This window comes from Anguilla anguilla, chromosome 13 (genome assembly GCF_013347855.1).
Source record: "Anguilla anguilla isolate fAngAng1 chromosome 13, fAngAng1.pri, whole genome shotgun sequence".
NCBI classification, from domain to species: domain Eukaryota; kingdom Metazoa; phylum Chordata; class Actinopteri; order Anguilliformes; family Anguillidae; genus Anguilla; species Anguilla anguilla.
The window spans coordinates 4,794,139-4,806,419 of NC_049213.1; the positions used below are offsets into that span (position 1 = coordinate 4,794,139).

Sequence of the window (12,281 nt, forward strand, 5' to 3'; positions counted from 1 at the left end):
CCTAACCACTAAACTACTGCCCAGCACCCTAACCACTACAGTCTAGCACCCTAACCATTAAACTACAGCCCAGCACCCTAACCACTAAACCACAGCCCAGCACCCTAACCACTAAATTACAGCCCAGGACCCTGACCACTAGACTACAACCCAGCCCCCTAACCACTAAACTACAGCCCAGCACCCTAACCACTAAACTACAGCCCAGCACCCTGACCACTAAACTACAGCCCAGCACCCTAACCACTAAACTACAGCCCAGCACCCTGACCACTAGACTACAACCCAGCCCCCTAACCACTAAACTACAGCCCAGCATCCTAACCAATAAACTACAGCCCAGCACCCTGACCACTAGACTACAACCCAGCCCCCTAACCACTAAACCACAGCCCAGCACTCTAACCACTAAACTACAGCCCAGCACCCTGACCACTACAGTCTAGCACCCTAACCACTAAACTACTACCCAGCACCAGAGCCACAACAACCGAACCCGAAACCCCTAGACTACAGCCCAGCACCCTGACCACTAGACTACAACCCAGCCCCCTAACCACTAAACTACAGCCCAGCATCCTAACCACTAAACTACAGCCCAGCATCCTAACCACTAAACTACAGCCCAGCACCCTGATCACTAGACTACAACCCAGCATCCTGATCACTAGACTACAACCCAGCATCCTGATCACTAGACTACAGCCCAGCATCCTAACCACTAATGCCCAGCCCCCGAATCACTACAGCAGAGATCAATGGCCATCTAGGTACAGCAGCCACGGCATGTATCAGACGGTGGTGGTGAAGAAGGAACTGAGCCAAAAGGCAAAGCTCTCGATTTACCAGTCGATCTCCGTCCCTCCTCTCACCTATGGTCACAAGCTATGGGTAGTGACCGAAAGAGTGAGATTGCGAATACAAGGCGGAAGTCGCTGCAGAGAGGGACATCTGGACTGCTCTGCTTTCCCCTTTGCCACCGCGATTCTGACGTGGACTAAGTGGTTAGAGAACGGATGGATGGATGATTAAAGTAAACATTCCATGTGTTACCATTCTCTTGTGGAATCAGCGGAACTTGTGCATCCTGGCAATTGATGTCCTAAAGCACAGGCAGGAGCAGCCACAGGAGGAGCAGCAGGATCAGCCACGAGGAGCCGCAGGAGGAGCAGCAGGAGCAGCCGCAGGAGCACCAGGAGGAGGTACCATATGCCCAGGATATGGACAGGAAGAGGCTTTGCCTCATTCATCTCATGCTGCATTCACCTGCTCAACAAACTTTAATTACCAGCCCTGGCACTTCTATGGCCTTAGATGATGCACTTATCCTAGCCTACTAGAGAATGTATTCTTTTCTTGTTTATTGTGTATGTTGTTTATTTCAATAGACAAGGAGGAGGAGGAGGCGCAGGCTGAGGTACCACATGCCCCAGATGTGGACAGAAAGAGGCATTATCTCATTTGTCCCATGCACCATTCAGCTGCTCAATAAACTTTAATTGCCAGCCCTGGCACTTCTATGGCATTATATGATAACATTATGATAGCCTACTAGATTACGTGTTTTTTGTTGGTTTTGGTTTTGTATCAATGTCAATATATGTCTGGTGTGCATGTTTGATGTTTTTATGTACATGCTTTTGTAATGGTTATTGTGCAAAGCAAGTTCCCCTTGGGGCAATGAAGGTTTTCATTCATTCATTCATTCATTTGCGAGCCCATATGCAACATATAGTAACGAGAATTCTAATTTACATAAATTAGCTGACTTATTCAGACGGAGGAAAGCGAAGATGCCCCATGCTCCTCCTGTCCCAGTCAGAGGAGGAGCATTTATTGACCTCTCCTCCAGTAAGTGTAGTGTTGATTGAAATTGATTAATATTAGTGATATTGCATAAATGTATAGTTATTGAAATCTTATAAAGGTTATAAAGTCACATTTTCCCATACAGCTTATTTTAAGCAAAAAGGCATGTTTTCAATATCAGTACATTTCTCAGTGTGACAAAAAAGTAAAGAAAATATATATACAAGGTTCTTTCCTGTTCTTTACTGTCCAGGAAAGAAATGTTTGCAGTCCGGGAACAGGTCCATGTTTTGTTGGATCATGGCCAGGTTCTGTATAATTTTTCTGTTTGCTGCTTGGCGGAATGCCAAGTAGGTGGTCATAAAAGAGTCTAGAGACACACTATCATGTGTAAATAAGTGTGTGTGCATGGGTGTGCGGGTGTGTGCATGTAAAAACATTTTATATTGGGATGGCAAATATGCCATCTTACTTCAGATGGTAAGATGGATAAACACAGAGCCAAGTTACCTGATTATAATTTAGGAACCATTGGGAAGCAGTGCTTTGGAATACAGCTTGTTTAATTTGTGTGAGCTAAGATAGCCAATAGTGTTTCTTGTAATGTGGCCTAATATTGATTCAATGGAAGGCCTAGATTTTAGTATGAGTGAGTAACTTGGCATTTTTGAACACTGAGAATGAGTGTTTTTTTTTCTTCAGATAGCACTTCAAAAACATGGTCACAAAAAGTGCTTTACATTTTTACATTTACAAATTTAAAAGAACATAGAAAGGGATTAAATAAATAAACAGAAGAAAATAGAGTACAGGATCTCAGAGCTGGAGAGCAAAATGCTGTGACTAAAAGAGAAATCGAAAGCAAAGTGAACCCCCCAGTAAAAGTAAAACTCTCAGATAAAATTCTGGCAGTACAGTAAAAAATCACAAATAAAAGATCACTTCACAAGCTAAGGACCAGTCCGTCAACTGAATGCAAACAAGGATGTTTATTCAGCAGGTGTTCGCAACTGAAAGCAATAAACTGTAGATAATGTAAATGTATCGATGACAAGTCTGCGGTATGGGGAGAGAGGGAGAGAAGGAGAGAGAGAGAGTGAGAGAGAGAGAGAGAGAGGATGATGGGGCCCATAAAATGAGAATGAAGAAGAGCAAACAGGTATGGTGAACAGGAAGGATTCTTTTAGGGAAAAGAAGAAGGGGTGTGTTTGAGGTGTTCCTGCTCCTGAAACTCAGCTATTATTGCTTCAATTTATGACTTAAGAACCACACCATCAGCTGAACGCAAACAAGGATGTTTATTGAGCAGGTGCTCACTACTGAAAGCAATAAATTGCATATTGTATTCTATTGCAAAAAAGCATACAGTCAGGTCCATAAGTGTTTGGACAGTGACACAATTTTCATCATTTTGGCTCTGTATGCCACCACAATGGATTTGAAATGAAACAGTCAAGATGTGATTTAAGTGTAGACTTTCAGCTTTAATATAACGGTTTTGTCAAAAATATTGTGTGAATAATGCAGCTGCCAGGCCTCTACTGCAGCTGTCTTCAGTTCCTGCTTGTTCTTGGGGTGTTTTGCCTTCAGTTTTGCCTTCAGAAAGTGAAATGCATGCTCAAGTGGATTCAGGTCAGGTGATTGACTTGGCCATTGCAAAACATTCCACTTCTTTGCCTTAAAAAAGTATTGGGTTGCTTGCGCATTATGCTTATAATATAGCCCTATACACTTCAGAATTCATGCTTTTGTCAGCAGTCACATCATCAATAAATACAAGGGAACCAGTTCCAGTGGCAGCCATACATGCCCACGCCATAACACTACCTCCACCATGCTTCACAGATGAGGTGGTATGCTTTGGATAATGAGCAGTTCCTTCCCTTCTCCATACTCTTCTCTTCCCATCATTCTGTACAAGTTGACCTTTGTCTCATCTGTCCATAGCATGTTGTTCCAGAACTGTACAGGCTGGTTTACATCTTGTGGTAAACCCTCTGTATTTACTCTGGTGAAGTCTTCTCTTGATTGTTGACTTTGACACAGACACGCCTACCCTCCTGGAGGGTGTTCTTGATCTGGCCAACTGTTGTGAAGGGGTTTTTCTTCACCAGGGAAAGTATTCTTCTGTCATCCACAATTGTTTTCCGTGGTCTTCCGGGCCTTTTGGTGTTCCTGCGCTCACCAGTGCATTCTTTCTTTTTAAGAATGTACCAAATAGTTGATTTGGCCACACCTAATGTTTTTGCTATCTCTCTGATGGGTTTTATGTTTTTTTTTTTTCAGCCTAATGATGGCTTGCTTCACCGACAGTGACAGCTCCTTGGACTTCATATTGAGAGTTAACAGCAATAGATTCCAAATGCAAATGCCACACTTGAAATCAATTCTAGGCCTTTTATCTGCTTACTTATAAATTAAATAATGAGGGAATAATACACACCTGGCCATGGAACAGCTGAGCAGCCAATTGTCCAATTACCTTTGGTACCTTAAAAAGAAGGGGACCACACATAAAAAGTGCTGTAATTCCTACATCGTTCACCTGATTTGGATGTAAATACCTTCAAATTAAAGCTGATGGTCTGCTCATATTCATTATTTAATTTCAACTCCAATATGCTGTGGTAGACAGATAAAATAACAATAACTTTGTCAATGTCCAAATTGCTGCGGACATGACTGTATGTAAAGATATGGAAGACCAGTCTGCGGTGTGGGGAAGACTTTGCCAAATGATTCACATTAGCTCCCGGGCTCGGTGAACCCCTGATGTCTTCCTAAGGAAAGAGCGCTGACTGCGCTACTCAAAGATCATGTTTATCTGAGTGGACGTACAATTCATGGGCTCAAGATGACCAGTAATCCATTAGTTTGATCGTGTCACCTGATACATCTTATCATAAAAAAACAAAAAAGCTAGCAGGAACATGGAGGAGGGTGACACAACAGGGAAGTCACATCACGGCTTGCAACACTGTTATGGCTGCTACCTTTTCTGCTTCCAAAATCACAAGCTAACTTATAATTTAGTATGCCAAAATAGGATATGAACATTTTTATAGATGTATGAAATGTACAATGTATGAAACTATAGTATGCATCAGTTATTATAAATATCATGCTGTATCTGGTGAAATTTCATAGTATGCAAACACAGGACACTATGCTGGCATGAATATAGCACAATGCATTATGATAGTTCACAAGCCAAGCAACCAGACATAAACTAATAATAGTAGAGGGTGGTGCAAGTGAAGTGGAGAGAGAGTGGAGAGAGTTAACTCCGTTGCGCAGATGCCGAATCTTGCCAATCCTTGCCCATTCAGGGGGTACCCTATTTAAAGCTTTATAACTCCAGATGTAAGAATCACAGAGACTTGAAAAATGGCTTAAATGAAGCAAGACAATGATTCAGCTTCCATAATATTGTACCATTTACAATACTAACTTAGATGAATTTATATTCGTAATTTAGTAATAAAGTGCCACCACAAATGCAATTGTCTAGGTAAAAAAGCAAAAATTCATTCATTTTTCAGTTCACAATGAAATACTGAGAGATCCACATATAAAACAGGTCAAACCATACATGTCCTGGATCAAAAACTTCTTGATCACAAGTACAGAAAATTCTAAGGGTGGATGTGTAGAACTACTAAAGATCTATGAAGCAAAATGTAAGCAGTGTACCCAGTGTATCCAAATCTATCCAAAATGTCTAAATTATGCATTATACAGATCTGGGGAAGGGTACAAAAAAAATTCTGCAGCATTGAAGGTCCTGAAAAACACAGTGGCCTCCATCATTCTTAAATGGAAGAAGTTTGGAACCACCAGGACTCTTCATTAGAGCTGGCCGCCTGGCCAAACTGAGCAATCGGGGGAGAAGGGCCTTGTCAGGGAGGTGACCAAGAACCTGATGGCCACTCTGACAGAGCTCCAGAGTTCCTCTGTGGAGATGGGAGAACCTTCCAGAAGGACAACCATCTCTGCAGCACTCCACCAATCAGGCCTTTATGGTGCCGTGGCCAGACGGAAGCCACTCTTCAGTAGAAGGCACGTGACAGCCCGCTTGGAGTTTTCCAAAAGGCACCTAAAGGACTCTCAGACCATGAGAAACAAGATTCTCTGGTCTGATGAAACCAAGATTGAATTCTTTGGCCACAATGCCAAGTGTCACATCTGGAGGAAACCAGGCACCACTCATCACCTAGCCAATACCATCCCTACGGTGAAGCATGGTGGTGGCAGCATCATGCTGTGGGGATGTTTTTCAGTGGCAGGAACTGGGAGACTAGTCAGGATCGAGGGAAAGGTGAACAGAGAAAAGTACTGAGAGATCATTGATGAAAACCTGCACCAGAGCGCTCAGGACCTCTGACTGGGCGAAGATTCACCTTCCAACAGGACAATGACCATAAGCACACAGCCAAGACAGCGCAGGAGTGGCTTTGGTACAAGTCTGTGAATGTTCTTGACGGCCCAGCCACAGCCCGGACTTGAACCCGATCAGACATCTCTGGAGAGACCTGAAAATAGCTGTGCAGCAACACTCCCCATCCAACCTGACAGAGCATGAGAGGATCTTCAGAAAAGAATGGGAGAAATACCCTAAATACAGGTGTGCCAAGCTTATAGCGTCATACCCAAGAAGACTCGAGACTTTAATTGCTGCCAAAGGTGCCTCAACAAAGTACTGAGTAAAGGGTCTGAATACTTTTGTAAATATGATATTTCAGTTTTTCAATGTCTAAAAACCTGTTTTCACTTTGTCATTATGGAGTATTGTGTGTAGATTTATGAGAATAAAAATAAATGTTATCAATTTTATAATAAGGCTGTAACGTAACAAAATGTGAAAAAAGTGGTCAGAATACTTTCCGAAGGCACTGTATGTACATGTGCGTATGTACGTATATATATATATATATATAAATATATATATATATACATATACAAATATATACACATATATATGTGTGTGTCTGTGTGTGTGTGTGCTATTTTCAGGAAAATGTGATGCCTACACCATCCATTATAGTTTTAGCTTTTCTTTATGCAACTCTCAGAGACAATAAGTGGCATATCGTTAGCTTTATATTGACAGAATATCAACTGTCATCTTCATAAAAACAAATGTAAAACAGAACTGACTTTTGGACCCTTTAAAATTAAACTGAACCAAACAATTAACCAAAAACGTTTTTACATTCAAAAATAATTCATATTTAGCGAAGTTTGACAGCGAGTAAAATAAAAGTGTAAAAGTATTATGTGTAGAGACTACAGTAGACATGCTAGAGATGCATGTGTTAGTCAGTATAGTAACTCTGTGACCCTGACAAATCTGGCAGGCACCCAGCCCTGTACGTTTCCTGCTGTGTAATATGACTGGAGCGACGTCATCACGCAGTGGAAGTCGGTGGAAATGACAGGAATGTTCCTGAAGTGTCGGAAGCTCTCAGTGCGTTGCTTTAAAAGCTCTGAGCTTTGACTGCTGTGACAGAGACACTCTTAGCTAACTCTGCGCACACTGCAACTTACCAGCAAAAAGGAACAACACCGACCCCTCAGTGACGTATTCCAGCCTTCCTTCGGCCACTTCATGGATTTCCACTGGCCCGCACGCAGTGTCTGGCCGCAGATACAACCTCTCTTCTTTCAGGAGGAGATGCTGCAGAGACACATGCAGGAGATGAGGAACAGTCTGAACCTGCTAGACAGGCTTCAGCAAAGGATCTTTGAGCAGAAGCACCAAGCCCCAGTCTATTAGGCCATCCAACCAGTCTCATACAAGCTGGAGAAGGAGGGAGATCACTTTGCCCTGACACTGGACACTAAGGACTTCTCACCAGAGGCGCTGACTGTAAAACAGGCGGGATGGAAGCTACAGATGTGTGGGAAGATGGAGAAGAAGCAGGAGGATGGAAAGGGCTCCTACTTGTACAAAAGGCAGGAGTTCAGACAGGAGTTTGATCTGCTTAAAAGTGTGAACCCCAATGTGTTGACGTGCTCCCTGTTGGACGGGCAGATCCAGATACAGGTGCCAACGGCGCTGTCTGGGGGGGCCGAGAAGAGAGTGGTGCCCATAGACCACAGCCCGGGAGAGAACAGCCCTGCAGTTCCAGAGCTCACAAGCAGAGGGCAGCACAGAAGAGACACAGAATCACCAGCAGGGAGCAGAACTGCCCTAAAGACTGTTGAAATGTGACATTTAGTATACTCTAAATATTTTCGAAAATAGTAAAAAAAAAATTTGTCCATTCTCATAATGTGCATTTTTTTTATTTTTTTTTATTAAACCTCGTGTAATAGCTTTATATGTAAATAAAATCTTAAATCCCAACATGCTTCTTTTTGGCTTTGTGACTACATGGTAATTAAGCAGTGAACATGAGATTCTTTCTCTAATAATCACTCGACTTGGATCTCATGTATATTTAGGATTCCACTGTGAAGCAGAGAACCCTAATGTAATTGCTGGAATTCCTATTATTATTCGCCTGTATTTTGTCCGATAACTCGTTTCATACATTGGTAACGTTTTGTCCATTTCGGCACACAGACAGTCCAGGCCACGCGTAACCTGGCCATAAATAAATGGCATAGATTGGCCCATAGGGGGCGCTACAATAAGCATTCTAAGTCAAAGGCTCATTGCTGCCACCACCTTTGTTCTAGTGAAGTGAAACTTGATACACATATGCAGCTGGACATTCTGAACAATTTCGCAATTGGGACCTATAATAAACGCCTATAATTTTTTTCCGCCTTTTTAAATAAAAAAAAACATTCAAAAATCGTCTTCTCATGAACCATAAGTACGAATGACACGAAATTTGCAGGGCAGGTCCAGGGGATATGCACGAACATAGTTTGAGAAAAGCTATGGGATTCGTCAAAAATTGGGGAAATTATTAAGCAGTCAATTTTTTTTAATTCAGAGAAATTCAATTTGCTGTAAAATCATGACACAGTGATAAATCCACTTGGAATTTGTCAGGACGGCCAGAAACATGATGGTAAACGTCTACCAAGCGCCATGGTGATATCTTGACTTGATATTTGAAGAAAATACCGCCGTTTCAACTTTGACACACCTATCTTTGACACCAAAAGTGGCACTGATTGGCCCATAGGGGGCACTATAAAAGCACTGAAAGTACAAGGCTCAGCCCGGTGTCCCGCTTGTCCTAGAGATGTAACTCCTCATTAATTAACCCATAGACATATATACATAGACGCCACGCCGCATTGACTGCTTCGGCCCATTGCTGTAATACGTCAACGTCGCCTTCATATTGGACTAGGCAAGACTGGCCTGAAAACAAATAGAAGTAAACAGGGGAGCATTTCTCAACCGATTTCAATGACTCATTTTTATATTCAAGGGTTTATGATCTATGTGGAGTCCAAAAAATAGTTTTATCTTCAGTTACTTAGAATCTCGATAGTTAGGCTATAATCGCTGCTAGACGCTCAAGAGAGGAGTGTGTATCAACGTTAGGTTTACGTGAACTGAATTACTTGGAAAATAATTCATTGTCATAAGGAATTGCCACAGTTAATTTTAACCTGGCAAGCTGGCTAGAAAGTAATAAATGCATTGCTAGCTAACTTGAGTAGGATTGTAAGAATTCAATCAAATCAATCAAATCTTCAATCAAATCAATCAAATTTTATTTGTATAGCATATTTTACAGCAGTTGTCACAATTAGCTTTACAGACAACCCTGGCCTAAACCCCCACAAGAGCAAGCCTAAGGCAACAGTGGCAAGGAAAAACTCCCTGTGGCAGATGGGAAGAAACCTTGGAAGGAACCAGGCTCAAGGGGGAAACCCATCCTCCTCTAGTCGGCTCAGGGTGCCAACTGGTGACCAACATGTCAGTCAGTTTTATAGGGTTTATGATGTGGCTCAGATGATGGGTGTGGCTGGGTGGCGGTGATGGGGAGCACTAGGTGGCGACAGATGTGGGTAGGGTGGAGGCAATGACGAAAGAGGGACTGGACCACAGAGGTGGGGGAGACCAGACGACTCTCAAAGCACTCTCGAAGATTGGGGCAAGGGCCCCGCCGGCAGCGTGGGGAAGAGGGTAGAAACGGCTATTAGGGAATTTGCAAAATAGCAGACAGTGTGTAAAGTGGAAGTAGTATGTATACCCCGCCAGGAGTAATATATGGTATATAACCTTGATTGTAAGGCTAGCTTTGCTTGTTAGCTACCTACCAATGTTTTCTTGCAAGTCATGTTATGATTTTGAACAAATTAAACTGAACATAACCACAATAATTTTAACCTGCCAAGCTGGCTAGAAAGTAATGAATGTATTATTAATTTTAGCTGAAATGTTTTTCATTAGAACAAGCTTGATTTCTTGCTTTTTGCTTACTAGCTAATGTGAGTAGGATTGCAAGCATCATTTATCATTTATAAAGGCTAGCTTTGCTTGTTAACAAGCTACCAATGTTTTCTTGCAACATTAAATGTGTTTTGATTTATTATTTTAATACATAACATATTAAATGTCCAAATTGCCCCAAATAGTTTCAGGCTAACCATTTGCTTTCTAGCTATGTTAAATTGTAACATTATTGTGGTTATGTTCAATTTAATTCAAAATCAAAACAAGACTTGCGAGAAAACATTGGTAGGTAGGTAACAAGCAAAGCTAGCCTTACAATCAAGGTTATTTGATGCTTACAATCCTACTCAAGTTAGCTAGCAAGCAGTGAAAAAAACAAGCATGTTCCAATGAAAAACTTTTCAGAATCAGCATCTAAATGTTATAATGCATTTATTACTTTCTAGCCAGCTTGCCAAGTTAAAATTAACTGTGGAAATTCCTTATGACAATGAATTATTTTCCACCACGTAAGTAATTCAGTTCATGTACCTAACGTTGATATACACTCCTCTCTTGAGCGTCTAGCAGCCATTGTAGCCTATTAGAGATTCTAAGTAACTGGAGATAAAACTTATATTTGTAATCCACGTAGATTACAAACCCTTGAATATAAAAACGACTCATTTAAATCGGTTGAGAAATGTAAACGTTATAGTGCTTTTTATCCAGAAAAACCGCAACTCCCCCGTTTACTTGTATTTGTTTTTAGGTATAGGTTTTTAGGTCTTGCCTAGTCCAATATGGCGACGACGTTGAGGTACGATCCTAAGCAAAGGCACATGTATATATGTCCATATATGTCTATGTACATGATGATACTTGTCTAACAGATAAAGTTTTCTTTTCTGCACTTCTGATTTGTCAAAACAACAGGACAACAGTTTCTACAATTACGATAAGTCAGGGGGGCGGGATTACTGTATTAAAGACGTGTGAGCAATGAAATTTCTCTCTTTCCTTGTGGTCAGCAGTGTGAAGCCCCCAGTGCAATTGTGTGCGTTTGTTTTCCATTTGTAGCGCCTAGCTACATCCGTAAGTGCTTGTAATAGTGCTGGTTTTAATAGAATAACGTTACATTCGTCCACGTCATTGTCAAAGTGCGTGTGTTGTTATCAGAGCGATTCTAGTGGAGTCCGCATCAGTGAGCACCTGTTAAGTATTATCGGAGCTAGCTAGCTTGCTATTGCTACAGAGTGTTGCTTCAGCTTGCATTTAGCTTTATGGCAATTTAGCTCGCGCTAACATAATGCTAGCGCACATTCAGCACTGGGGACTGGAACCAGAGACTGTAAAATATGGAACCTGGACACTGGCCGTTTATCCAGATGGCGCTCTATGCTACCAGCAATAGCATAGTAGCACCTCTGGCACCGGGAAACTCGACAGCGCTCCGTGTGACCGGAAAAGCACGGAAGCACCTGTAGCAGCAAGGGAGAAAATCTGCATCGTTCACAGTAAGCACATTTCGATCAGGCCTGCAATGGGGGTTCTTTTATTCTTTATTATTGCCGGCTAGTTTGTTTTATCTTGTGTGTGGGCCCACAAAGTGTTTGCAATTGTATTGTATTGCATTTAAGGTGAACACTTGTAATTTCACTGCTGTCTTCTATTCTGGTAGCCATTCCTGTATGGATTATATCAATATTGATACGTATTGACGCTAATAGAACATTATTATTGAAATATACTATGTTGTATACATAGCCTATATTATTATAGTGTTTTAAATAATATTTGACAACTTACTAGCTAAACTTGTTGAATTCAATTATTGTATGAATACATACTAAACTTTGAGCTAAAGAGTACCTACAACTTAACGGTATATTGTGTTCAGTAACCTTACATTGAGTGAAAGATAGGGTTCACTTTATTTTTTGCATACTTACCTTAGGGGATAAAGAGTGTTTCTTTCATACTCGCCTCAAGTGGTTTGTTTCCACTTACCCTTGTTTTACTATTTAACTTAAAGGGTTGAAGATTTAAAAAATTATTCCAGTGACACATTTTTATTTTAGTAAATAAATTACATATTTTTGCTACATCTTGTTTGTTTATTTAA

The 12,281-nt window shown here is 41.3% G+C and overlaps 1 pseudogene; it reads left to right on the plus strand.

The window, feature by feature from the left end:
• Positions 1-7,362: 7,362 nt before the first annotated feature.
• LOC118211356 lies at positions 7,363-8,006 on the plus strand (annotated as a pseudogene).
• The last annotated feature ends 4,275 nt before the right edge of the window (positions 8,007-12,281 follow it).